This window comes from Lissotriton vulgaris, chromosome 1_1 (assembly GCF_964263255.1).
Source record: "Lissotriton vulgaris chromosome 1_1, aLisVul1.2, whole genome shotgun sequence".
Lineage (NCBI taxonomy): Eukaryota > Metazoa > Chordata > Amphibia > Caudata > Salamandridae > Lissotriton > Lissotriton vulgaris.
The window spans coordinates 505,853,713-505,878,984 of NC_141685.1; positions in this window are offsets into that span (position 1 = coordinate 505,853,713).

Below are 25,272 nucleotides of genomic sequence, written 5' to 3' on the forward strand. Positions count from 1 at the left end.
TAAGTTTTCTTAAATTTTGAAACCAGACACTCCTTATGACTATAGGAAAAGACTGTTATAGTAAAATGCAATACTAAATAATGTAGAATATGTCTATTCACCTTACACGTTCCAAACTAGTAAATGTGTTTTAGAGAAATGCAAGGAATACTGCTGGTTGTCCAGTATAACACTGTGTTTCTGTGTATATTTAGGTACCATTAACACACTAGTTTTTGAATACTTCATGTGTTTTCTCACACATCAATTCTTAAAGACCTATCCAGTACTCACCTTTTAACATAATAAGAAAGTAGTGAATCCTTATATAAGTTGAAAAAACTCACAGCAACAGGTATAGAACAACACTTCAACACAAAGTATTGTGTATGATGAGGACATATTTAGATTGAGAAGATAAACTACACACAGGTACTTTTACTGTCCTTCTAAACATTTACTGTCCTCCCTTGACTCATTTCAGCCGGCCCCAGTGCCGTGAGAGGGGAGGGCGAACCGCCATCTTGGGGTGAGGTGTTCCACGAGCCTGGCCGGAGTTAGCGGTCCAGTGCTTGGGTGTGACAGGCCATAAGAAGGCAAGCGGAGCAGGGGCTCGGGGTAAGCTTTAGGCTGGTGGCAGCACCTGGAGTTTGCTGGAGGTCCCTGTGTTAGAGCGAGTCGAGCACTACGCTTTTAGAACTCGTTTTTAAAACTACTGCCTACTTTTATCCATTTATATATTGACTGTCACTTTGCTTTGTTGTGCACTATGTTTTAACCCCTTTTTGTTGTGCAGGAGTTTTCGCCGCATCCCCGCTCCTCTAGCGTCCTCCCTCGACTCATTTCAGTCAGCCCCAGTGCCGTGAGAGGGGAGGGCGAACCGCCATCTTGGGGTGGGGTGTTCCACGAGCCTGGCCGGAGTTAGCGGTCCAGTGCTTGGGTGTGACAGGCCATAAGAAGCGATGTGCTTCGGGAGTGCAGCGGACGGGCGCAGCGGGCGCGACGATGGCGCGCCTAAGGTGCGCCTAAGGTAAGCCTGTCTGCGCCCGTCCGCGCTCCGGCAGCGCACAGGGCCAGGAACTCTGCCAAATCTGTCTCTCATGTGACTGTTTCTCCCATCACGTATAACCCTGACGACCTAAGGGCCCTCAACTGCCACCCCTCATGCAATGGCGCCCCATGGAATGCCTTAGATTCCATTTCACAGATTTGTCCTGGGTGTTATTTTCGATTTAACTGCTCTGATCCCCCCTCTACTTCCCAGGCTAACAAAGCTGGTGGGTCAATTATTCAAGCTGCTCTTATCAATGCCCGCTCCTTACCGAAGCAGTCAGAAGAAGTGCACGAACTTATCATTGATAAAGATCTTGATATCCTTTTCATCACGGAGACGTGGCTGAATGAAAGCTGCGCCCCAGTGGTTGAACTGGCTGTTCCCAGAGGATTCAAGATCACTAGACTGGACCGTAACATAGGCAGGGGAGGAGGTCTAGGTGTGATATATAGGGAGAAGTGGTCTTTGATGAAAGAATGTACGGGTGGGATTGAGGATGGGGAAGCTTTGGAATTCTCTCTGACCCTGTCCCCTCAATTTACCCTGGGGGGTCTGCTAATTTATCACCCACCTGGTCCTTTGGGCGCTTTTATTAAATCTTTGGAAGAGGTTGTTATCCAGAGAGCGCTTAGATTCCAGAGTTTTTTAATGTTGGGAGATTTCAATGTACACATGGACACGGGCCTAGCTCCCGGAGTGAAGGACCTGGAGGAGATCTGCGACCTTGGCAAGCTGGTGCAACAGGTGCGCTCTGCCACTCATGTAGGAGGTCATTGTTTGGATCTGGTGTATTCCAACTTTAGCATTTTAACCGACCCACCCCTCCCTGTCACTTGGTCGGACCACTTTCCAGTTCACTTTTCATGGGACATTAACAACATTCGTGTGCCGGTTAACCCTCAGCTTGAGGAACACCCAAGAAGAATTAATATCCCTGATTTGGCGGAGGCCCTCATGCACACTGCCCCAGCGAATGCACAAAACCTGAATGATGCTGTTAATAAGTTTTCATCCTGGATAGACTCCACTATTAGATCACTACCAGAGTGTAAAGGGAAAAAGCACCGTAGGGCCACCCCACATCCCCCTGGTATACCGACCAATTAAAGATTTTAAAATTGGGATGTAAGGAGCGAGAGCGAGAATGGAGCATGAATTATTGCCCTATTGCAAAAACGGAACTCCGAATAGCACAACAAAATTACTATGCAGCAATTAAGATGGCCAAAGGGGAATTTTACGCGGCCAGAATTCCTAAAGCTAAGAATAATAGCCGAGAAATTTTCTCCATTGTTAAGAGCTTCACAGCCTCAGTGGCAGAGAAGATGTCAGCCCCTATCTCAACAGATTGGTGTGAGCAACTATCCACCTATTTTATTGACAAAATACAAAAAATCCAAGATAGTCTCAAATCCTCTGACCAGCCCCCACCTCTGCAAGTCGATCAACTCTTACACGATCGATTACCCTCGCCTTCACAATTCCAAGGAACAGAGGTTAAAACCGAGATGTCCAAGTTCATAAATGTATATGAGGTGGATGTGATGGCTATACTAAAAGCACTGAAGTCGGGGTCCCCAGCAGATCAATGCCCAGCAAGGGTCTTGAGTGGAGTGGCTGAGGTAGTTGTCCCTATGGTTACTGCTTTGGTCAATGAGTCATTACTTTCAGGAATGGTTCCCTCCCAGTGGAAACAAGCCAAACTCCTCCCTCTGATCAAAAAACCTACAGCAGATCCGCTGATTACATCCAACTACCGGCCCATATCCCTTCTCCCGGCCCTTGCCAAAGTATGCGAGAAGGCCGCATTTCGGCAGCTGGAGAGTTCCTTGGAATCCTCTGGGTCTCTTCATCCGGCCCAGTCGGGCTACCGTACCTCTTTTAGCACCGAGACTGCACTTGTGGAGGTGGCAGAGGCCATTAGGGAGTGCCTGGACGGGGGCGGCAGAGTGGCTCTAATTTTATTGGTCCTCTCTGCCGCGTTCGATACGGTGCCCCACCTCCAGCTTTTGTCTAGGCTGGAGGATATTGGCATTACGGGCTCGGCCCTTGGGTTGATTAGTTCTTTCCTTTCAGACAGGTCTCAACAAATCTGGCTACCCCCCTTCCACTCTTCTAACCGCAAGGGTCGACCTTGAGTCCCCTTTTATTTAATGTTTATTTGACCCCTTTGATTCTGTTGGCAGAGAACTTGGGTGCGAAGATAATGGCATACGCCGACGACACCCAACTTCTCTTTACCTGGAACAAGGATAATATCTGCACATCAGGAGTCCATCAATGCCTGTCCTCCGTATTTGCTTGGCTAGCAAGAACCTGCCTCAAGTGCAAGGAGGACAAATCGGAAATTTTACTCTATGGCCAATTTCCAACCGACTTTAGGGAGTCCATTTGGCCCAGTGGATTACCTTGCCCCAAGGGAGATGGTGGATTGCAAAGAACCTAGGAGTCTGGTTTGGTGCCGATCTATGTTTCCGTGACCAGATTTCCAGACTGGCAGGGACTTGTTTTGGCTCCCTGACCATCCTTCGAAGATTCTTTCCCCTTCTCCCCCAAGCAGCCAAAGAAACGGTAGCCAGAGCACTCGTGCTCTCCCGCCTGGACTATGCGAATGCCCTTTACATCGGGGCGCCTGACTTTCTGATTAGAAAGCTACAGGTAGTCCAGAATGCGACGGTGAGACTCCTTTATAACATTCCTAGGAGGCTCAGCGTTCGTAAGCAACTGAGGGAGCTACACTGGCTTCCAGTGGCCCAAAGAGTGTGTTTTAAGGCTCTGGTACTTGTTTATAAAGCCCTGCATGGACCTTGTCCGCCCTAACTCGCAAAAAGATTTGCCTTTTACCAACCGACCCGTCAGCTGCGATCTGCCTTCCGAAGGCAGGTGGTTGTCCCCAGATTTAATAGAGTTCGCCTGGGGGGGCAATCTCTGACGGTACGAGGAGCTCAGATGTGGAACACCCTTCCTGATGCTCTAAGATAATCCCTCATCCTGACCAATTTTAAAAAATTGTTAAAAACCCACCTCTTCACACATTCAGAATAGCTGTCTCCTCGCTCACTCTGACACCGTTTCCTCACCGCGCCAGGACAGTCCCGACTAACAGAGCGCGATACAAATCAACATATAACATAACCTAAAAGAGTATTTGAAAACACTCTCTGTGACATATTTTATGGAGAATAATTTGATCTCTTTTATTCCTAAAACTCTCTGGTCAAGCATGTCTTTCTATTCAATACCATACTGGTACGTTGCAGAAAGCTGTTCTGAAGCTTTGTTTCATTTTAAAAATCTCAATAATAAAAGTCTCTGGCATTTTTTCAAATATATGTTCAAAGATAGTAGGTCCTCAGGTACACTCAGTATATATGTTAACTTTCTCAAATATCTTTAGAAGATACAAATCATTCTTTGCATAGATATGCACTGCATCCATCTCTTGTTCCTTCAGCTCTGTGGAAGCACATCTCATTGACCATTTTTAATAGTTACTTATACTTACCTTAAACATAGTAAATAATAAAAACGTATATATTATAAAATTAGCATCTGTGGAAGACAAGAAAAAATACAGTTACAATATATATTTTACAACACAAAATAATTTGTATTGCCTTTTTTACTGTTCTCAGAATATATTGAATTTCACTAGAAAGAGTGAGTTCAATAGTACTCATCACATAACAGCGGGCAAATAAAAAGACAATCAATAAGATTATCTTTAAAAAAAACATTCATCATTCTCAATAACAATGTAAAAAATAGAAATAAAACATAAGTTAAATGTTTTTTTCTAAGAGCAATTTCTTACGTAAATATGAGACATCTTAAACAATCTTAAAATAACGAACATTATCATTAATTTTCATACACTGTAAATAATGTTACTTACAAATACATGCTGACAAAATATACAACAAAAAGTCCTTAATGGTTTTACATACTTTTCCTCATGGCCAAATAGTATATGTCAAATCCTTAGTTTGGAAGTTGTTCAACAGTAATCCTCAGCATCCGCCTCCCAGCCTTCTGATCCAAAACCACCAACATCATTTGTGGCTTCCTCAGGGCTCATCCCTCAACCCGACGCTATTCAACATCTACATGGCCACCCTCACACAAGTGGCCCACCATCACAACCTCAACATTATCTCCTAAGCTGAAGACGCCCAGCTCATCCTCTACCTCACCAAGGAGCCACATACCACCAAAAGCAACCTCCACGAGGGAATGAAAGCCGTTGCCAACTGCATAAGGATCAGTTCTCTAAACCTCTACTCGGAGAAGATGGAAATACTCATTCTCGGACCCACCCTCTCAGCCTGGGACGACTCCTGGTGGCCGACTACACTGTGAACAGTACCAACACCTACCGACCATATACCCAGCTAGGATTCATCCTCAACTCCTCCCTCTCCATGTGTAAGCAAGTCTACACCGTCTCCTCATACTGCTACAACACCCTATGCATGCTCCGCAACATTTACAAGTGGAGCCTAACCGAAAGAAGAAGAACAATGACACAGGCCCTCGTCAACAGCAGACTAGACTATGGCAACACACTCTACACAGGAATTCCAGCCAAACACCTACAATGACTACAACAAATCCAAAACACCTCTGCCCAACTGATCATCAATGTCCCCTGCTGCAGCCACATCACCCACCACCTGATACACCTACACTGCCTCAACGTCAACAAGAGGATAATTTTCAAGCTCCTCACCCTCACTCACAAAGTACTCTACAACACCAGACTAGCCTACCTTAACATATTTACAACAAGGGGTGGTGAGGGACAGAGTCTCCGAATTAAGCAGAAAGCTCTCACCCAGTCAAGAGATCAGGGCTAGATCCAACACCGTTTTTTAGCTCACTGCACCATCCCAGTTTCAGAACCTGGCTGTATGCAAATTAGTCTGTTCCTGTCCCAGTGCATGATGGGAACAGGGCAAACCAAACTACAAAAGCCAATTCTTACACTGGGAAGGAAACAAGCTCCCGGGGACCGGTTTCTGGCATTACAGCCGTCTTCGGCCCGGTTTGCTTGAATCCTGATGGTGCAATGAGCAAGGGTCTCACATCTGAGAATACCCTTCCACGCTTAGGGTGGACAAAAATATTTACAACAAGGGGTGGTGAGGGACAGAGTCTCTGAATTAAGCAGAAAGCTCTCACCCAGTCAAGAGATCAGGGCTAGATCCAACACCGTTTTTTAGCTCACTGCACCATCCCAGTTTCAGAACCTGGCTGTTTGCAAATTAGTCTGTTCCTGTCCCAGTGCATGATGGGAACAGGGCAAACCAAACTACAAAAGCCAATTCTTACACTGGGAAGGAAACAAGCTCCCGGGGACCGGTTTCTGGCATTACAGCCGTCTTCGGCCCGGTTTGCTTGAATCCTGATGGAGCAAGGGTCTCACATCTGAGAATACCCTTCCACGCTTAGGGTGGACAAAAATATTTACAACAAGGGGTGGTGAGGGACAGAGTCTCTGAATTAAGCAGAAAGCTCTCACCCAGTCAAGAGATCAGGGCTAGATCCAACACCGTTTTTTAGCTCACTGCACCATCCCAGTTTCAGAACCTGGCTGTATGCAAATTAGTCTGTTCCTGTCCCAGTGCATGATGGGAACAGGGCAAACCAAACTACAAAAGCCAATTCTTACACTGGGAAGGAAACAAGCTCCAGGGGACCGGTTTCTGGCATTACAGCCGTCTTCGGCCCGGTTTGCTTGAATCCTGATGGTGCAATGAGCAAGGGTCTCACATCTGAGAATACCCTTCCACGCTTAGGGTGGACAAAAATATTTACAACAAGGGGTGGTGAGGGACAGAGTCTCTGAATTAAGCAGAAAGCTCTCACCCAGTCAAGAGATCAGGGCTAGATCCAACACCGTTTTTTAGCTCACTGCACCATCCCAGTTTCAGAACCTGGCTGTATGCAAATTAGTCTGTTCCTGTCCCAGTGCATGATGGGACCAGGGCAAACCAAACTACAAAAGCCAATTCTTACACTGGGAAGGAAACAAGCTCCCGGGGACCGGTTTCTGGCATTACAGCCGTCTTCGGCCCGGTTTGCTTGAATCCTGATGGTGCAATGAGCAAGGGTCTCACATCTGAGAATACCCTTCCACGCTTAGGGTGGACAAAAATATTTACAACAAGGGGTGGTGAGGGACAGAGTCTCTGAATTAAGCTGATCTTTGGACTGGGTAAGAGTGGTCTGTTTAACTCAGACACTCTGTTCATCACCACCCCCTTTTCTAAATCGTTTTTGGCCACTATAGGTGTGGCAGGGTATACTCAGACATGAGTCCCTTTCTCACTGCTCCATCAGGATTCAAGCAAGCTGGGCCGAAGAAGGCTGAAATGCCAGAAACCGGTCCCCGGTAGCTTGTCTCCTTTCTGGTGAAGAATTGGCTTGGTAGTTTAGTCTGCCCTGTTCCCATGATGCACTGGGCCAGGGACAGACTGATTTGCATATAGCCAGGTTCTGAGCTGGGATGGGGCAGTGAGATAAATAACGGTGATGGATCAAGCCCTGATCTTTGGACTGGGTAAGAGTGGTCTGTTTAACTCAGACACTCTGTTCATCACCACCCCCTTTTCTAAATCGTTTTTGGCCACTATAGGTGTGGCAGGGTATACTCAGACATGAGTCCCTTTCTCACTGCTCCATCAGGATTCAAGCAAGCCGGGCCGAAGAAGGCTGAAATGCCAGAAACCGGTCCCCGGTAGCTTGTCTCCTTTCTGGTGAAGAATTGGCTTGGTAGTTTAGTCTGCCCTGTTCCCATGATGCACTGGGCCAGGGACAGACTGATTTGCATATAGCCAGGTTCTGAGCTGGGATGGGGCAGTGAGATAAATAACGGTGATGGATCAAGCCCTGATCTTTGGACTGGGTAAGAGTGGTCTGTTTAACTCAGACACTCTGTTCATCACCACCCCCTTTTCTAAATCGTTTTTGGCCACTATAGGTGTGGCAGGGTATACTCAGACATGAGTCCCTTTCTCACTGCTCCATCAGGATTCAAGCAAGCCGGGCCGAAGAAGGCTGAAATGCCAGAAACCGGTCCCCGGTAGCTTGTCTCCTTTCTGGTGAAGAATTGGCTTGGTAGTTTAGTCTGCCCTGTTCCCATGATGCACTGGGCCAGGGACAGACTGATTTGCATATAGCCAGGTTCTGAGCTGGGATGGGGCAGTGAGATAAATAACGGTGATGGATCAAGCCCTGATCTTTGGACTGGGTAAGAGTGGTCTGTTTAACTCAGACACTCTGTTCATCACCACCCCCTTTTCTAAATCGTTTTTGGCCACTATAGGTGTGGCAGGGTATACTCAGACATGAGTCCCTTTCTCACTGCTCCATCAGGATTCAAGCAAGCCGGGCCGAAGAAGGCTGAAATGCCAGAAACCGGTCCCCGGTAGCTTGTCTCCTTTCTGGTGAAGAATTGGCTTGGTAGTTTAGTCTGCCCTGTTCCCATGATGCACTGGGCCAGGGACAGACTGATTTGCATATAGCCAGGTTCTGAGCTGGGATGGGGCAGTGAGATAAATAACGGTGATGGATCAAGCCCTGATCTTTGGACTGGGTAAGAGTGGTCTGTTTAACTCAGACACTCTGTTCATCACCACCCCCTTTTCTAAATCGTTTTTGGCCACTATAGGTGTGGCAGGGTATACTCAGACATGAGTCCCTTTCTCACTGCTCCTTCAGGATTCAACTAAGCCGGGCTGAAGAAGGCTGAAATGCCAGAAACCGGTCCCCGGTAGCTTGTCTCCTTTCTGGTGAAGAATTGGTTTGGTAGTTTAGTCTGCCCTGTTCCCATGATGCACTGGGCCAGGGACAGACTGATTTGCATATAGCCAGGTTCTGAGCTGGGATGGGGCAGTGAGATAAATAACGGTGATGGATCAAGCCCTGATCTTTGGACTGGGTAAGAGTGGTCTGTTTAACTCAGACACTCTGTTCATCACCACCCCCTTTTCTAAATCGTTTTTGGCCACTATAGGTGTGGCAGGGTATACTCAGACATGAGTCCCTTTCTCACTGCTCCATCAGGATTCAAGCAAGCCGGGCCGAAGAAGGCTGAAATGCCAGAAACCGGTCCCCGGTAGCTTGTCTCCTTTCTGGTGAAGAATTGGCTTGGTAGTTTAGTCTGCCCTGTTCCCGTGATGCACTGGGCCAGGGACAGACTGATTTGCATATAGCCAGGTTCTGAGCTGGGATGGGGCAGTGAGATAAATAACGGTGATGGATCAAGCCCTGATCTTTGGACTGGGTAAGAGTGGTCTGTTTAACTCAGACAATCTGTTCATCACCACCCCCTTTTCTAAATCGTAGCCTACCTTAACAACAGTAATCCTGAAAGGCCAAATTTTGTTCCTAAAATGTTGGCTTTAAAAATATTAGGTAAGAATTTGGTAACTCTTTAGGCAAATGTTGTTTAAAAACCAATTGACTATCATTACAATATATCCAACCTTTCAGACATTTTACATAAACAGTGTTATGTCCAGTTGTTGTAGAAGGACCATTATTAAAAATAATTGCTATAGCTACAACAGTTCTTCCAGATATCGATACTTGAGTAGCTACACCATTTTTAATTAAAGTTTCCAATTTTCTTCCATCATCTCTACAACGTTGCAGCATTAAAATTACGTACTTTCCATATCTTTGTATAACTAATCTTGATGACATTTGTGATTTACATTGGCTACACTCCATGTTTTGACTTGCTCCTCTAACTAGATTGTGAAAGGACACTGATTCACAGTCTGGTAAAGTCAAATATATAAATCTTTCAGTGTCTATGTTAGTACTGCATGTAAACAAAAAATTTTCACAGTCATGTTGCCATTTATAAGAAAGGCCAAAAAGATTTTCAATATCTATACCTTCATCTTCCAATACAACAAGCATATGCATTGGAAATTCCTGACAATCTTGCAGAATATTCTGCGTAAATTGAGTACAACCAGAACTTATGTCCAAAACATTTGGAATATCAGAAACACTTTGTATTTTACTTTTATCCCTACTACATTTCTCATAGACAGCATACAACAACGAACAAAATCTTTTTTACCAATTTTCAACAGTTTGCTGTTGCAAACTTTCAAGAAAAAAACAACATGAACAACTACATTAGCATAGCAGTTGACACCAGAACTATTTTCAAACTGATAACCAACAATCTCTTCAACAGTGTCCCTTTTCTTTTTGCTTTTTGCTTGCAATCACAACTCCATCTAGTTTTTTTTTCTTTCTCTACAGCTTCACTATATATCTCATATCTTCTTTTTCTACCTATCACACGCTTTTCAAATACTGGCTATTAGCCTAAATTGGGAGCATATTCTCTTCTTAACCTATTATACTCTTTCACACAATTTGCATCTGCACAAATCTTTCTCTCGTCAAAATCAATCAAGTACAATCCAGATAAAGTTCTGACTCGAGACAAAGCAACATATGCCATACCCTCTTTAAACACAGTACTTCCAATATTCACTAAAGCACTATCTACACTTAAACCTTGAGATTTATGAATGGGCACTGCATACGCCAAAGAAACAGGAAACTGTTTTCTGTGAACATACAAATCTTTTACAAGCAAAAATTGAGCTGAATAACGTCTTAATTGTTGTATTTCTTCAATTTGATCAAATTTGATTTTCAAAAATTCAATACCATCTCTATTTACATAATTAACGAAATCAACAACATTACCCATTGCTCCATTTACTAAACCTTTTCCACATTCAAATTACGTCATAAAACAACCCCACAGTTTACACATGCATATAAATTCTTTTCTAAACCAGCAGTTTTACTTATCGATTTCTCTAAAGTATCCAATTTCCTCTTCAACTTTTCTGTCAAAATAATAGTGATTCCTTCATGCTCTATTTTATCAATAGCTTCCAATTTTATAATTTCTTCATTTTCCAACTTAAAAATGTCTTCATTGAATATAGAACATTCCCGCAGTGCTGGCATTAAGCAGATTACAGATTTGTTTTCTGCTATTCTCATATATATTTTCTCAGGAACAATATTTTCATTTGGAAACTGTAACGCTTGTTTGCCATGTTCATTCACTTTTCCAATTCTTGTATCTTGAAGAATTGTTCCATAATTAGCATCATTTGCCTGTCACATATTTGTAATAAGTTCCTTATACTCAAAATATGACCAAATATTAACATTTCCAATACTCCCCAAAGACTTTCTGGTATCTTCATGCGTCAGTGTTTGAAACACTGGTTGTACTTTTACAGGAGTAAGTTGTAGTAGATCTCCAAAAACTATGACGTGTTTTCTTCCAAATAATTTGTCATACTCTGTTTTAAGGATTTGCTGCATTCTTAAATGCACAAGGCATGCATTAAGTTTGATACCATGTTTACCTCATCAATAATGAGAAGTTTCATTTTCTTCAAGACTCTTGAAACTTCACAACAAGCTTCTCCCGATAGCTTGTGGTATTCCAATTTGTTTGCTTGCTCTACTGGTAGCATTAATAAATGATGTAAAGTAATTTCTTTATTATTGTGTGCTGCCAACTCAGTTGGAGCAGTGACAGCACAAGAAAAATGCAACTCAGTTGTTGTCTGTAGATCAGTTGTGATTACTTTAATTAAAAAAATTGTTCCTGTTCCAGCTTGTCCACTCACGTACATTCGTATAGGTTGAAATGATGAGCAAGAGCACTCTTTCTTTTCATGATGTAATCCATGGTCAGTCTGTTCTCTCACTTGGTCATATATTTGTTTCTGCTCAACATTTAGTTGTTCTTCCAAGTTTTCTAAGTTTGTTACATCTTCTTGAGCTTGATACATTGCTGTTTCCACCTCATCCATGGCAGTTGCTGCTTCATTTTGAACAATTGGTTCTCCTAGTGGATCCTGACTCAACGGAGAAGAAGTTTGACTGTCTTGAGAACTGTCAGCTGCAATTGTAGCTTCTTGCTCAATTTCGTCATTCAACATTTTCACATAATTAGCAAAAACAGGACATTGTATAGTATCTTTAGTTACGTTGAATGAATCTTCATAGCTCTCAAAATCGCCAAGTAATTCCAATTCTGAACGCCATGGCTTGAAGAGTTGCAGAAGAGCTAAATAGTAAAATTCCCTTTTGTCAGGAGTTTCGCAACTCAGTTTACGGTGATTAATCAAATGTCCTTCTCTTTGCTTCACCAAACATCCTTCAGAACCAATCACGGCATATATACCATTATTGATGTTTTCTGTAATATTCTGTTTAAAGATATAGTTTTGCAGCACTTCATAGAGACAAATGTTGTCAAGATGATGACTTCTATTTGGATAATATGTATCCAACATATTTGTTTTCACAATATTTGTACTTTCTGGCTCTTTTTCAACTAAATATTCAATTTCTTGTACAGATTTAAGTACTCAATTTCGTGTTGCAGCAAGACCTAGACTCACCCAAATGATTCTTCTAGATTTGGAGTATAGACTTGCAGATGTTAAGCGATCCGAGCATTCCTATGCTCCAATTTCTCAATGAGATAACATCTTCAAACTGTAACTATATAATTTCTTACTCAGACTCTTCTCGCAGGAAATCTCTTCCCACATTTCCTTCAATTCCATCATTCTGATTTTGTTGTGTAGGATGTTACATATCGAGCAACAGCAATGGAATTGTCCGCAACGTATTGAATATCCATGTTAGCATTCCACATGGACAAAATAACTGGGTTGTAGTTATTTATGAATTTTGACTCTTCATTTCTTCTTAAGTTGTATGTATTTTTTTTTAGACTTTCTTGTGATAGTATGTCGCAAAGATGACATAAAACTATTCACTCTTCCTTTCGATATTACAGGACGTGGAAATCCAAAACGACATTTGGTGTAGAATTTGTCCTTAGATTTGTACTTTCAACAACAGTATTTCCCACAATGTTGGCTTTGGAATCGTAAGACTAGTTGTCTTAAGTTCTTTTCCTCTGTGCTTTTGGGTATAGCACATGTAGCATATTCTTCAATAAAAGACAACACAGTATCATCAGAATGTGTTCCAAATTTGGGGGCATCTTTGATCCATATTAGCATATGTATGTGAGGAGCACCTCTTGCTTGATAGTCCTTTCTCCAAAAGAAATCCAGAACCTCTCCAAGTGGAGGATTTTTTATATTGGTGATAAAAGACATCATAGCTTCAAATCTATGATTAAAATACCTGCATACATTAACTGGATCCAAAGAGCACAATTCTCCAGGTGTCTTGTATTCAATATTTACTATATTTGGATTTGACTCTTGAAGAAATTGAAGTAAATCATCCCAAGCATATTCAGCACAGCTTAGAGTAAGGAACCATGTAGGAGTTCCTAAGTTCCTTAGCATACATTTAAGTTCTCCATGACGACGGTACCAGTACTCATTAGTACCATGCTGACATGCCATGAGATTAATCGGCTGAGATTCCAAAACATTATCTTTCTGCTGTACTTTATCCATAAATTCCTTTGCCAAAACATTTTGCAGATGTACACCTCTTTTCAATATATGGTTGACTGCATAAAAAAGTCCAGACAAGTCACTCTCAAACAAAAGATGAAACAAATACGGAATACATTGTCGAAATCGTGGATCTTCTGCATACAATGTTGATGTCCGGTATTCAGATGGAGGAATCTGAACAGGTCGGTCATCATATCGTCCTCCTTTTCCAGTTGGAAACAACTGAAGAAAACGAGCTTCCAAGCTTTCTTCCCATACACTAATGGGACTTCCCTTTGCTTCTTTCATTTGGAATAACTCTATAGTATTCACCATCACTTCTTTGGAATGAAGTGGATGAACACTGTAATGTTCGTAGATTTCTTCAGTTCTGGACACATCCACTTTTTCATTTTGTCCAGTTGACGAGTCACTATCTTCTTCTACAGTTATTTCTTCTTCTCCCACATACACATTTTTATAGTATTGATTCTTTTTTACCAGATACAACGTTGCCTTTTTCACTTTCCTAACATCCACTAATTCTTGCCAGATTTTCTTACTCTTTGTAGGAACACCATTAACAAGAATAACTAGAGGTTCATCTTCTACATTTTCTACACCAATTGTTTCAATATTTTTCTTTAAATTTAGAGGCAAATATACAACCCTTCCCTTTAATCCTCTCTGTAAATCTGAAGGAGGCAATTTCCCTGTCTTAGGCTCCATACGAACAATAGCCTGAAATGGATGCACACATAGAATAGACTCATAGGTATTTAAATCCATCAGTTCAGAAGGATTATTTACTAACTCAAGAATATCATGCACAGCTCTAGCAGGCATTGTATTCTCATCTAATTTGTTTTAACAATATTTACAAATACGCTGATCAGAGCCCAAATCAAAACAATTCTCTACCAACAAATAGGTTGCAAAATCCTTCAACTCATTATTATTTTCCTTTTCACTTTTACAATACAAATCAATAGTCCTGGTCTGATTTTTATAATGAGTTTGTCGACAACAAATACAAGAATAATTTGGCCTTTTACATGAAATCAACTTAAACTTCATAATTTCTTGCTCAAAATGTTCTGTTCTACAATGTTGTACATTCTCTTCCGCATTTCCTTCTAATAATGTATCAGTTTCTGCACTGTCTTCCTCAGGACCAAAGTAACTAACCTGAATTTTATCACAAACGTTCATTACATCTGCTACAGATCCACACAAAAGAGCACTGTTCAACTTTTTTAACATTAGTGCTGGACGTTTTGCATAATACAATGTTCTGACTAATTTCCTCATTCGAGTATGATGTACTGCTAATATCCTGAAATGGTGAAAAACACTTCGACATACTTATTTAGAAAGACAAGCAAGAAAATGACCTTGCAAACCAGTATTTTCTCTCACTCTGCAAGGGTCTAGTCCTTGCAACATCTTAATCTTTTGTTTAACACTTTTCTTAGTTTACTCACGTAAGAAATTGCATAAAAAATCAATAGATTCCTGCTGTACACTACAAATACTACTGCAATTCCAAGTGTACACTGGAGCTTTAGGACGTCTCCCTAAATCTTCATCAGCTAACACCTCTTCTGCATTTCTAGAAACAATTTTCTCTTTCTCAATAGTACAACCATTTCTAACCTCATAGCATGGCCACTAGTGTCAACTGCATGCAACAAATCATTACTCTGAAAATAACCCTTTTCATTAAAAAAAGGCTCAGAACTTGAACTATGGGGCAGATTTACAAGCCCCTTGCACCTCTTTTGCACTGCTGTTGCGTCACTTTTGTGTCGCAGCGGCGGCGCAAAAGATGTGCCATGGTGTGGGCTATTTACAACGTGACGCATCTGGGAGATGTGTCACGTTGTAAAGCCCTGCGCCTCAAGGAGGCGTTCCGGCGCAGGGGGGGGGGGGGCGTTCCTGCGCAGGAACCCCTCCTAAAAGTGGCTGAGTGAAATCTACAAGATTTCATTCAGTCACTTTTAGGCCAATGCTACGTCAAAACCCAGGCGTAAGGCTTGACGCAGCATTATTAGAATGGCCCCCCCAGAGCATTGCTGGAGCTGCGTCGAGCATGCGAAGCAACTCCAGCAATGCGACACCTTTACGGCACAGATGAGTTACTCATCTGTGCAGTTTTTGCCCCATGGTGCGCCGCATTTACATGGGTGGCGGAGGCATGGCGCACAATTACTGGTGCATCCCTGCTAATTTGCAGGGATGCGCCAGTAATTTTAAATATGCCCCACAGTTTCCATACACCCAAAAAAACATCAGAAAAATTACTTCTGTTAATCACTCTTCTTCACTTACTTTTGGCCTTCATTAAATGGATTGGCTTATCTAGTGATCGAATTCTACTGATTACTAAAATAAACAACTTGTTTTTCAATTTGAAAGCCTTCTCAACTATATTTTCTATATGTTTCTTCTTCTTATAAAATGCTGTTTTTCTTTTACATTTCTCCATTTCCTTCATCAAATTCGACACAACTCTGTTATAAAACATTTACAGGCACAGGCATCAAGCGATTTAGGAATCGCAAACGGTGCGAATCGCAAAATTCGGCCGTTTGCGATTCCCAAATCACTATTTGGGATGCATCATCGTAAAAGTGAAGAAATCGGTATTTTTGCGATTTATTAAAGTGCGATTGCTTTTAAGGAATCGCAATTTTGCGATTCCTTAAAAGCAATGCATGAAACTGAAAAAAATTGCGATATCGCAATTAGAGAGAAAAAATTACCATGAGGTTGGACCTCATGGTAATTTTGCAAAATGTTAGAAATATGCCAATTTGTGCATTTTTTTAACTTTCATGTTGTGCACACACATGCCCTTAGGGCATGTGTGTACACAACATATGTGCATTGTTTGATTTCAGGAGTGCAACAGGGTGTCCTTTGGACACCCCTGCACCCTTGAAATCGCAATCTCAATTTGCGATTAGCTAATTGCGAATCGCAAATTGAGATTGTCTTCCCATTCATTCCTATGGGCCTTTAGGCCCATAGGAATGAATGGGAAGGGATTCCTTAATTGCGATTCGCAAAATGCTAATCGCAATTAAGGAATTTTAAAAAATCGCAATTTATTTAGCGATTTCCTAATGCATAGGCATTTGCAATTCCTTAATTGCGATTCCTTAAAAATCGCAATTAAGGAATCGCAAATGCTGAGATTGATGCATGTACCTGATTCTTTCTAATTTCCTGAAATTGATTCTTCCTCCTTTTACTATACAGTGTTTGTTTACATGATGATTTTCCATTGTTTTTCTCTTTTCTCTTGTTTTTCTTTTTAGTTGCAGATACAATGTTTGTATTTTTGACATTGTCCACACTACTCCTAGTGTTTGATAAGTTCTTCAAAAAAATCTTTGTTGTCTTACCAGGAGTTTTTTTCTTTTCGTTCACACATTGTTGTTCAGGTAAATCTTGTGGATGACTTCTCTTTAAATAATAAGCTTTATTATGTTGTTTCCTCTTTTCACTTTTTGAAGGCATGATGGATTTCTTTTAGTGTTGATAAATAGAATCTGTTATAAAAATATATATAACCTTATAAATATATAAAATATACTATTCTATTACTAAATAAATACAATGTAAAATGACTAAGTATAAAAAACAACTGTGTAACTGATAACAGAAGTGCATACATACTGCATAAAACTTTCAAAAACTACATCTGGAAGAAAAGTACCTTAATCAATTTATCAGTAGTAGTACTTTTGAGCAGTGAATGGATTAGTACATGCTAATAAATGCATCACTACAACATTACAAGGGGAAAGAGAGGAAGGAGTATGAGGAGAGAGCTGGCAGTATGAGGAGATAAGGGGGAATATGTGGAGAGAGGAGCAAGTATGAGAAGCGAGGAGGAGTATAACGAGAGAAGGGGAAGTACGAGGAGAGAGTGGGGAGAATGTGGTGAGAGGGGGAGTATAAGGAGAGAAGGGGTGTATGAGGAGAGAGGGGATAGTATGAGGAGAGGAGGGAGTATGACCAGAGAGGCAGGACTATGAGGAGTTTGGGAGAGTTTGAGGAGAGATGGGATATGAGGAGAGAGGGGGAGTATGAGGAGAGGGTGGAATATGAGGAGAGGGGGACGTATGAGGAGAGAGGGAGGACTAAGATGAGAGAAGACGGAGTATGAGGACAAGGGGGAGTATGAGGAGAGAGGGGGGAGAGTGAGGAGAAGGAAAAATATGAGGAGAGGGGGAGTATGAGAAGAAGGGAGGGTATGAGGGGAGAGGGGGAGTATGAGGAGAGTAAAGAATATGAGAAGAGAAGGGGAGTATGAGGAGAGAGGTGGGAGTATGAGGAAAGAAGGGAGGGTATAAGTAAAGAGAGGAGGAATGTGAAGAGAGAGGGGGAGTATGAGGAGAAAGAGAGGGAGTGGGAGGAGAGTGGGAGGAGTATGAGGAGAAAGAGGAGGAGTATAAAGAGAGAGGGTGAAGTATGTGGAAAGAAGGGCGAGTATGAGGAGAAAAGAGTAGTATAAAGAAAGAGAGGTGTGTATAAAAAGAGAGGGGAGAGTATGACAAGAGAGGGGGAGAATGTGGAGAAAAGGGGAGTATAAGGAGAGAGGAAGTGTATGAGGACAGAGGGTGGAGTATGAGGAGAGAGGGAGGAGTATGAGCAGATGGGGAGTATGAGGAGTGAAGGGGGTATGAGGAGAGATGGGAGAGTGTGATGAGAGGAGGAAATATAAGGAGAGGGGGAGTATGAAGAGACGGGGAGTATGAGGGGAGAAGATGAGCATGAGGAGAGGGGAGAGTATAAGGTGAGAGGGAAAAGTATGAGGAGAGAGGTGGGAGTATAAGGAGAGAAGGAAGAGTATGAGGAGAGAGACAGGGAGTGTGAGGAGAAAGGGGGAGTATAAGGAGAGAGGGGTTTGTATGAGGAGAGAGGGGAGAGTATGAGGAGAGAGGGGGATAATATGGAAAAAAGGGCCAACTATAATTCCTAAATGTACACAGATGCACTGTCTGATTCTAGACCAAAAATATAAGACAATGCATTTTACCAAAACACATTTACAAGTCTAAAACGGTTAAGTGACTGCACACATTCCATGTATACAACTACCACATTTCAGTGGACAACCCTGACTCATTTTGCAAATACATGTGCAATTTGCTGCATTATTTTTGCCCCCATTACATCAAAAAAGTGACACAATAGAACAAAAAAGAGGCTCAAGGGGCTGTAAATCTGCCCCAGAGTGTATGCAGCTGTGAATGTATAGTAACTGGGGAATTGTTAAGGGGGAGGTATGAGGAGAGAGTGAGGAGTAAGAGGAGAGAGGGCGAAGTATGAGGACAGGGGGGAATATGAGGACAGGGGGGAGTATGAGGAGAGAGAGGTGAGAATGAGGAAAAAGGGGAAATATCAGGAGAGAGGAGGGACTATAATAAGAGCGAGGGAGAGTGTTAGGAAAGAGGGGGAGTATGAGGAGAGAGAGGGGAGTATGAGGAGAGAAAGGGGAGTATGTAGAAAGAGGGGCGAGTATGAGGAGAAAGGAGGAGTATAAGGAGAGAAGACTGTCTATGAGCAGAGAGGACGGAATTTGAACAGAGAGGGGGAAGAATGTGGAGAAAAGAGGAATATAAGGAGACAGGGGGTGTATAAGGAGAGAGTGTGTACTATGAAAAGACAGTAAGAAGTATGAGGAGAGGGGGTTATATGAGGACAGGGAAAATATGAGGAGAAGGGGGAATATGAGGAGAAGGGGAGTATGAGAAGAGAGGGATGAGTACGAGGAGAGAGGGGGGAGTATTTGCAAAAGAGGGAATATGAAGAGAGGAAGGAGTAGAAGGGATGGGGAAGTATGAGGAGTGAGGGGGGTATGAGGAGAGAGGGAGGAGTATGAGGAGAGAGGAGGGAGTATGAGGACAGGGGGAGTATGAGGAGAGAGGGGGAGAATGAGGAGACAGTAAGGAGTATGAGGAGAGAGGGGGGAGTATGACAACAGAGACGGGAGTATGAGGAGAGGGGGGAATATGAGGAGATAGGCAGTATGAGGAGAGAGGGGAGAGTACGAGGAGAGACAGAGAAGTATGAGGAGAGGGGGGAGAATGAGGAGAGAGAGGAATATTACGAGAGAGGAGGGAGTATAAGGAGAGAGAGGAGGAATGTGAGGAGAGAGGGGGGAGTATGAGGAAAGAGGAGTATAAGGGGAGAGGGAAGAGTATAAGGGGAGAGGGAAGAGTATGAGGACTGGGGGGAGTATGAGGATGGGGGAGTATAAGGAGAGAGAGGTGAGAATGAGGAAAGAGGGGGAAAGTCTGAGGAGAGAGGGGGAGTATGAGGAGAGAGAGAGGAGTTTGAGGAGAGAGGGGGAGTAAGAGGAGATGGGGGAATATGGAGAAAAGAGAAATATAAGGAGAGAGGGGTTGTATAAGGAGAGAAGGGAATATGAGGAGAAAGGGAGTATGAAGAAAGAGGGAACAGTAAGCGGAGATAGGGGGAAATATGAGAAGAAGGGGGAGTATGAGGAGATAGAGGTGAAAATGAGAAAAGAGGGGGAATATCAGTAGAGAGGGGGGAGTATAAGGAGAGAGAGGAAGAGTGTGAGGAGAGAGGGGGAGTATGAGTAGAGAGAGAGGAGTATGAGGAGAGAGGGGGGAGAATATGGAAAAGAGGGAATTTGAAGAGAGAGGAGTATGAAGTGATGGGGAAGTATGAGGAGTGAGGGAGGTATGAGGAGAGAGGGAGGAGTAAGAGGGGAGAGGGAGAGAATGTGGAGAATAGAGAAAATTAAGGAGAGAGGGGGTGTATGAGGAGAGAGGGGAATATGAGGAGAAAGGGAGTATGATAAGAGAGAGGAGGAGTATGAGGAGAGAGGGGGTAGTATGAAAAAAAGGGGCAGGTATGAGGAGAAAAGAGGACTATAAGCAGAGAGGGGTATGTATGTGGAGAGAAGGGAGAGTATACACAGAAAAGGTGAGAATGTGGAGAAAAAGGAAGTAAAAGAAGAGAAGGGGTACTATGAGTAGAGAGGGAGGAGTATGAGGAGATGGAGGAGTAGGGGGAGTGAAGGGGGTATGAGGAGAGAGGTGGAAGTATGAGGAGAGAAGGGAGAGTATGAGAAGAGAATGGGGAGAATGTGGACAAAAGAAGAGTATAACAAGAGAAAGGGTGTATGAGGAGAGAGGAGGTACTTTGAGGAGAGAGGGAAGAGTATGAGGAAATGGGAGAGTATGGGAAGTGAAGGGGGTATGAAGAGAGGTGGGAGCTTAAGAAAAGGAGAAATATGAGGAGAGAGAGGAGTATAAGGCAATGGGGGACTATGAGGGGATAGAGGGAGTATGAGTAGAGTGGAGAGTATGAGGAGAGAAGAGGGAGTTTAAGGAGAGCAGTAGGAGTATGAGGAGAGAAGGGAGACTATAATGAGAGTGAGGGGGATTGTGAGGAGAGAGAGGGGGTATAAGGAGAGAGGGGTGTGTATGGAAAGAGGGGAGAATGTGGAAAAAGGACGAATATAATTGCTAAATGCACACAAACGCAGTGTGATTATAGACGAAAAATATAAGACCTTGCATATTACCAAAACACATTTACTAGTCTAGAAAAGGTTAAGTGACTGCACACATTCCATGTATATAACTTCAACATTTCTGTGGACAACCCTGACTAATTTTGCAAATACATAACCAATTTGCTGCATTTTTTTGCCAACATTACATCCCAAAAGTGTCACAGTAGAACAACAACAATGCACAAGGGGCTTGTAAATCTGCTCCAGAGTGTATGCAGCAGTGTAAGTATACTTACTGGGAAATTGTACATTTAGAACACAAGTCTTATTCTAGACAAACAACAGTACTAATTACTCTTGAATGGCTAATGTCACAGCACCCATTACAGATATATACTTATTGCATTTTACTGTACAACCATGAGTCATTTTCCAAATACAAAACCAATAACCGGTTTTAATTCTTTCAAAACTAGAAAAAAAGATAGCTTTATAAGCCCTTATGTATCTGAAAACACAATACATACAAAAATGCTTCTCTCAGAACAATTACTAAATGCAGACAGACACACAGTGTGATTCTAGAAAAAACACATTGCACCTTGCATTTTACCAAAACACATTTACTAGTCTACAAACAGTTAAGTGACTGCACACATTCCATGTATATAACTACTACATTTCAGTGGTCAATCCTGACTCATTTTGCAAATACAACAACAAAGAGGCACATGGGGCTTGTAAATCTGCACCAGAGTATAGGCAGCAGTGTATGTATACTAACTGTGAAATTGTAGATTTAAAACACAAGTCTGATTCCAGACAAAAAACACAATTAATTACTCTTGAAGGGCTAAAATGGGTGCACACATTACAGAAATATAATTACTGAATTTTACTGTACAACCATGAGTCATTTTGCAAATACATAAACAATTTGCTGCATTTTTTGCGAACATTGTATCAAAAAAGTAATGCAATGGTAGCACAAAGAAGCAAAAGAGGCTTGTAAATATATCCCAGAGAATTTACAATAGTGTATGTATACTGACTGGAAAATTGTAGATTTAAAACACAAGCCTAATTCTAAAGCAACACTATTAACTACTCTACAACTGAAAAAGTGACTGCACACATTCTACATTTGTTAGTACTGCACTTTAATGCACAAAGCATACTCACTAAACACATTAACTTACCAAATGGTATTATCACAATAGTTATCCAAATGCAGAGAAACTCAGAATGTGATTCTACACACTTTAGAAGGATAAAGACATTTCTCTTACTAAAAACAAAATACACCACATACATTCCCTTACAAGTTATCAACTCACCTTTCAAATTGATTTGTAGATTAAGAAGAATGCCAGTCACACAGCAGATATTCTTATACAGAATCTCTCTACTTCAGTGTTCAAGGCAAAACCAAAAAATGGCACATTTTACCTCTCAATTTACACATATATACATATTAATAGCAAATCAAATTGCTTCACACATTAATTCAAAACCAAACACACATTTCTATTGGTTCAACATTTGAACCCTTTCCAACTCACATAACTTTGAACCCTACCCCCAACACATCATGCAAAACTCAATTGTCCACAGAGGTCAAACGTTCAGCATACTTTAAAACTCTCCTCTTCAACAAGTTTAGACTCTGCAAAAGGTACTTACTTATAAGTACCAATAAATAGAAAAGCTCTTGTTAGAACCAACCAACATCTAAACACATAAGTTTGATAGATATCTGTAAAACATATTTTTTTTATTCTTTTTTTCTTGCTCAGGTACGCGTATGGGAAAACTTCCGAACCTCGCACCATACATCGTCAGGCCGCGCTTGGTACGCGTACTGTTAATTTACCGTAAAAAAAATAGCCCCTATCACTAATTTTTATTATCCCCGGGGACCCCATCCCCCGGGGCTTAAATAAAACGTTGGGGACCGTTGGGGGAGCCAGCCGGCTCCCCGCGTTCTTCAGGAGCCGGCATTGCTTTTCGTCAGGGAGAGCAGCTTACATGCTGCTCTCCCTGACGAAAAGCAATTGGCTTTCCTATTTGAATGAGAGAGGAGGATAACCTGCTCTCTCTTCCAAATAGGAAAGCAGTTTGCTATGGTAGGGCGGGAACCATGAGGCCCCCGCCCTACCATAGAAAACAGCAGTGTCCAGGGGGTAGGCACCCCGGGACACTGCAGGAGCCAGCCCTGGGGGGTAGCGGTCCCCAGGGCCATCAAAGGCTCCAGGAGGGGGGCTGCGCATGCTTCCTCCCATCATTTGTAAAGCCCCAGGGGGTGGTGGTCCCTGGGGGGTCCATCACGGACCCCGAATTTAAATATTGGAGGTGGTGGTCCCCGGGGCGTGTGGTGGGGTTTCAGCCCCCCACAGGTTTATTTTATTTTAAAAGAAGCCCCGGGGTGGCAGTCCCCTGGGGGCCGTGAAGCCCTGGGGTGGCAGTCCCCGGGGGCCGTGAGCCCCCGCATACAAAATATTAAAGCCTCAGGGGGTGGCGGTCCCTTGGGCTGGGGGCCCCTCTGGGCCCCCCAATATTATAAAAAATGAAGCCCTGGGAATGGCGGTCCCTGGGGCTGGGGAGGCCTCAGAGCCCCCCACCCTTTTAAATAAGCCCCGGGGGTAGCGGTCCCCTGGGATTTGGCCCCCCTGGGGCTAAAAAAAGAATATATATATTTATGCCATTTTTTTTTCGGCAGGTACCTATACGTACCCCGCAATTTAAAAAAAATATATATATATATTTTTTTTGGCCTTGGGGGTCCTTGTGGCACCCATTAAGCAGGCCTAGGGGGTCAGGGTGTTTCTACCTTGCCCCCTTTTTGTGTTTTTCACGTTTTTTGCGTTTCTTTTTCTGTTGGCTGCCAACACTTCCTGGTTTGGAGTGTTGACAGACAGTTTTTAGCCAATTAGCATGCAGGTCGTGCTCGTAATGGTACGCGTACTGTCCTCGAACGGTACGCATACGATACAACTTCGGATATATATCTATGAATTTTACTTTTGATTTTCTAAGGAACTACTGAACGGATTTACAACATTTAACAAAAAGTGTAATCTGCGAACCAAACCCTACCTTTTTGCCAAATTTGGTGAAATTCCGTTCAGCAGTTCGGGCTGTAGCCTCGCTTAAAGAACCCTATGGAAAATTGCATGGGGAAAACACGTTTTAGGACCCCCTTTTTTCTCAGCCCCCGCTTCAAGAAACTTTCAGGAAAGGAGTGGAGCGGAGCGCCCCATCTTCTTTGAGAATTTTGTGAAGATTCGTCAACCGGCGCCAAAGTTATTCGAAATAGAATGTTGCGGATTTCCTATGGAAACTAGGTCCTAACTATAACTACCTACTGGTTACCGCCGGTAGGTAATATATATATATATGAAAGTAGGCGGGGATGAAAGTACCTCTGCTCATGTTCGTGGAAGGCCCTGTCAAGATTTGAGCTGTTTTGCCGCGAGCATGAGCTGGAGGTCAACGTGTCCAAAACAAAGTTTATGGTGCTGAGAGGAACAACTCCAATGGCTGCCAGGGTTACAATGGGTGGTACCACCCTTGAGCAGACTACGTTATTCACATACTTAGGTGTCACTTTTAGTGAAAATCTTAGTTGGAAACCGCAAGTCGAGCTCCTGGCACTAAAACATGCGCAAATAGGAGGAGCCCTCCTCAAAGAACATAAAAGTTCTTACACCCGGCCAATGTCCCCGCTCATGAAAATCTATGGCACAAAAATGTTACCCTCTGTTTTGTATGGAGCAGAGCTTTGGGGCTACAGCAATCTGGATCCCCTAAAGTTAGCCCAAAATAAATTTCTCAGGGTGGCGATTGGTTTACTGAAATCCACTCCGCGCATCCCGCTCCTGTACGACTTAGGGTGCCAACCAGTGGAAGACCTAGCGAGATTCAGACCCCTAGCATTTTGGCCGCGTCTGTGGACCACATCAGAGCTATTGCTTTATGCCAAAGCATGTTCAGAGGTAAGAGATTCCCTGGGCTCTGACAATATAGGATGGTTCAAAGGGGTAAGATCTACTCTTTGCGCCATGGGGCTTGGTGAACTATGGCATTACCCTGACTCGGCCACCTTTCCTCCCAAAAAAGAGCTGAGAAATCTTTACTGGGAATAGGTTGTTGGTAAAAGACATTCGGAAATGACAGGAAGTTCCCTTACAATGACATTTGTTCTTCTGAAGGATGTCTCTTCCCTTGAAAAGTACTGGGATGTC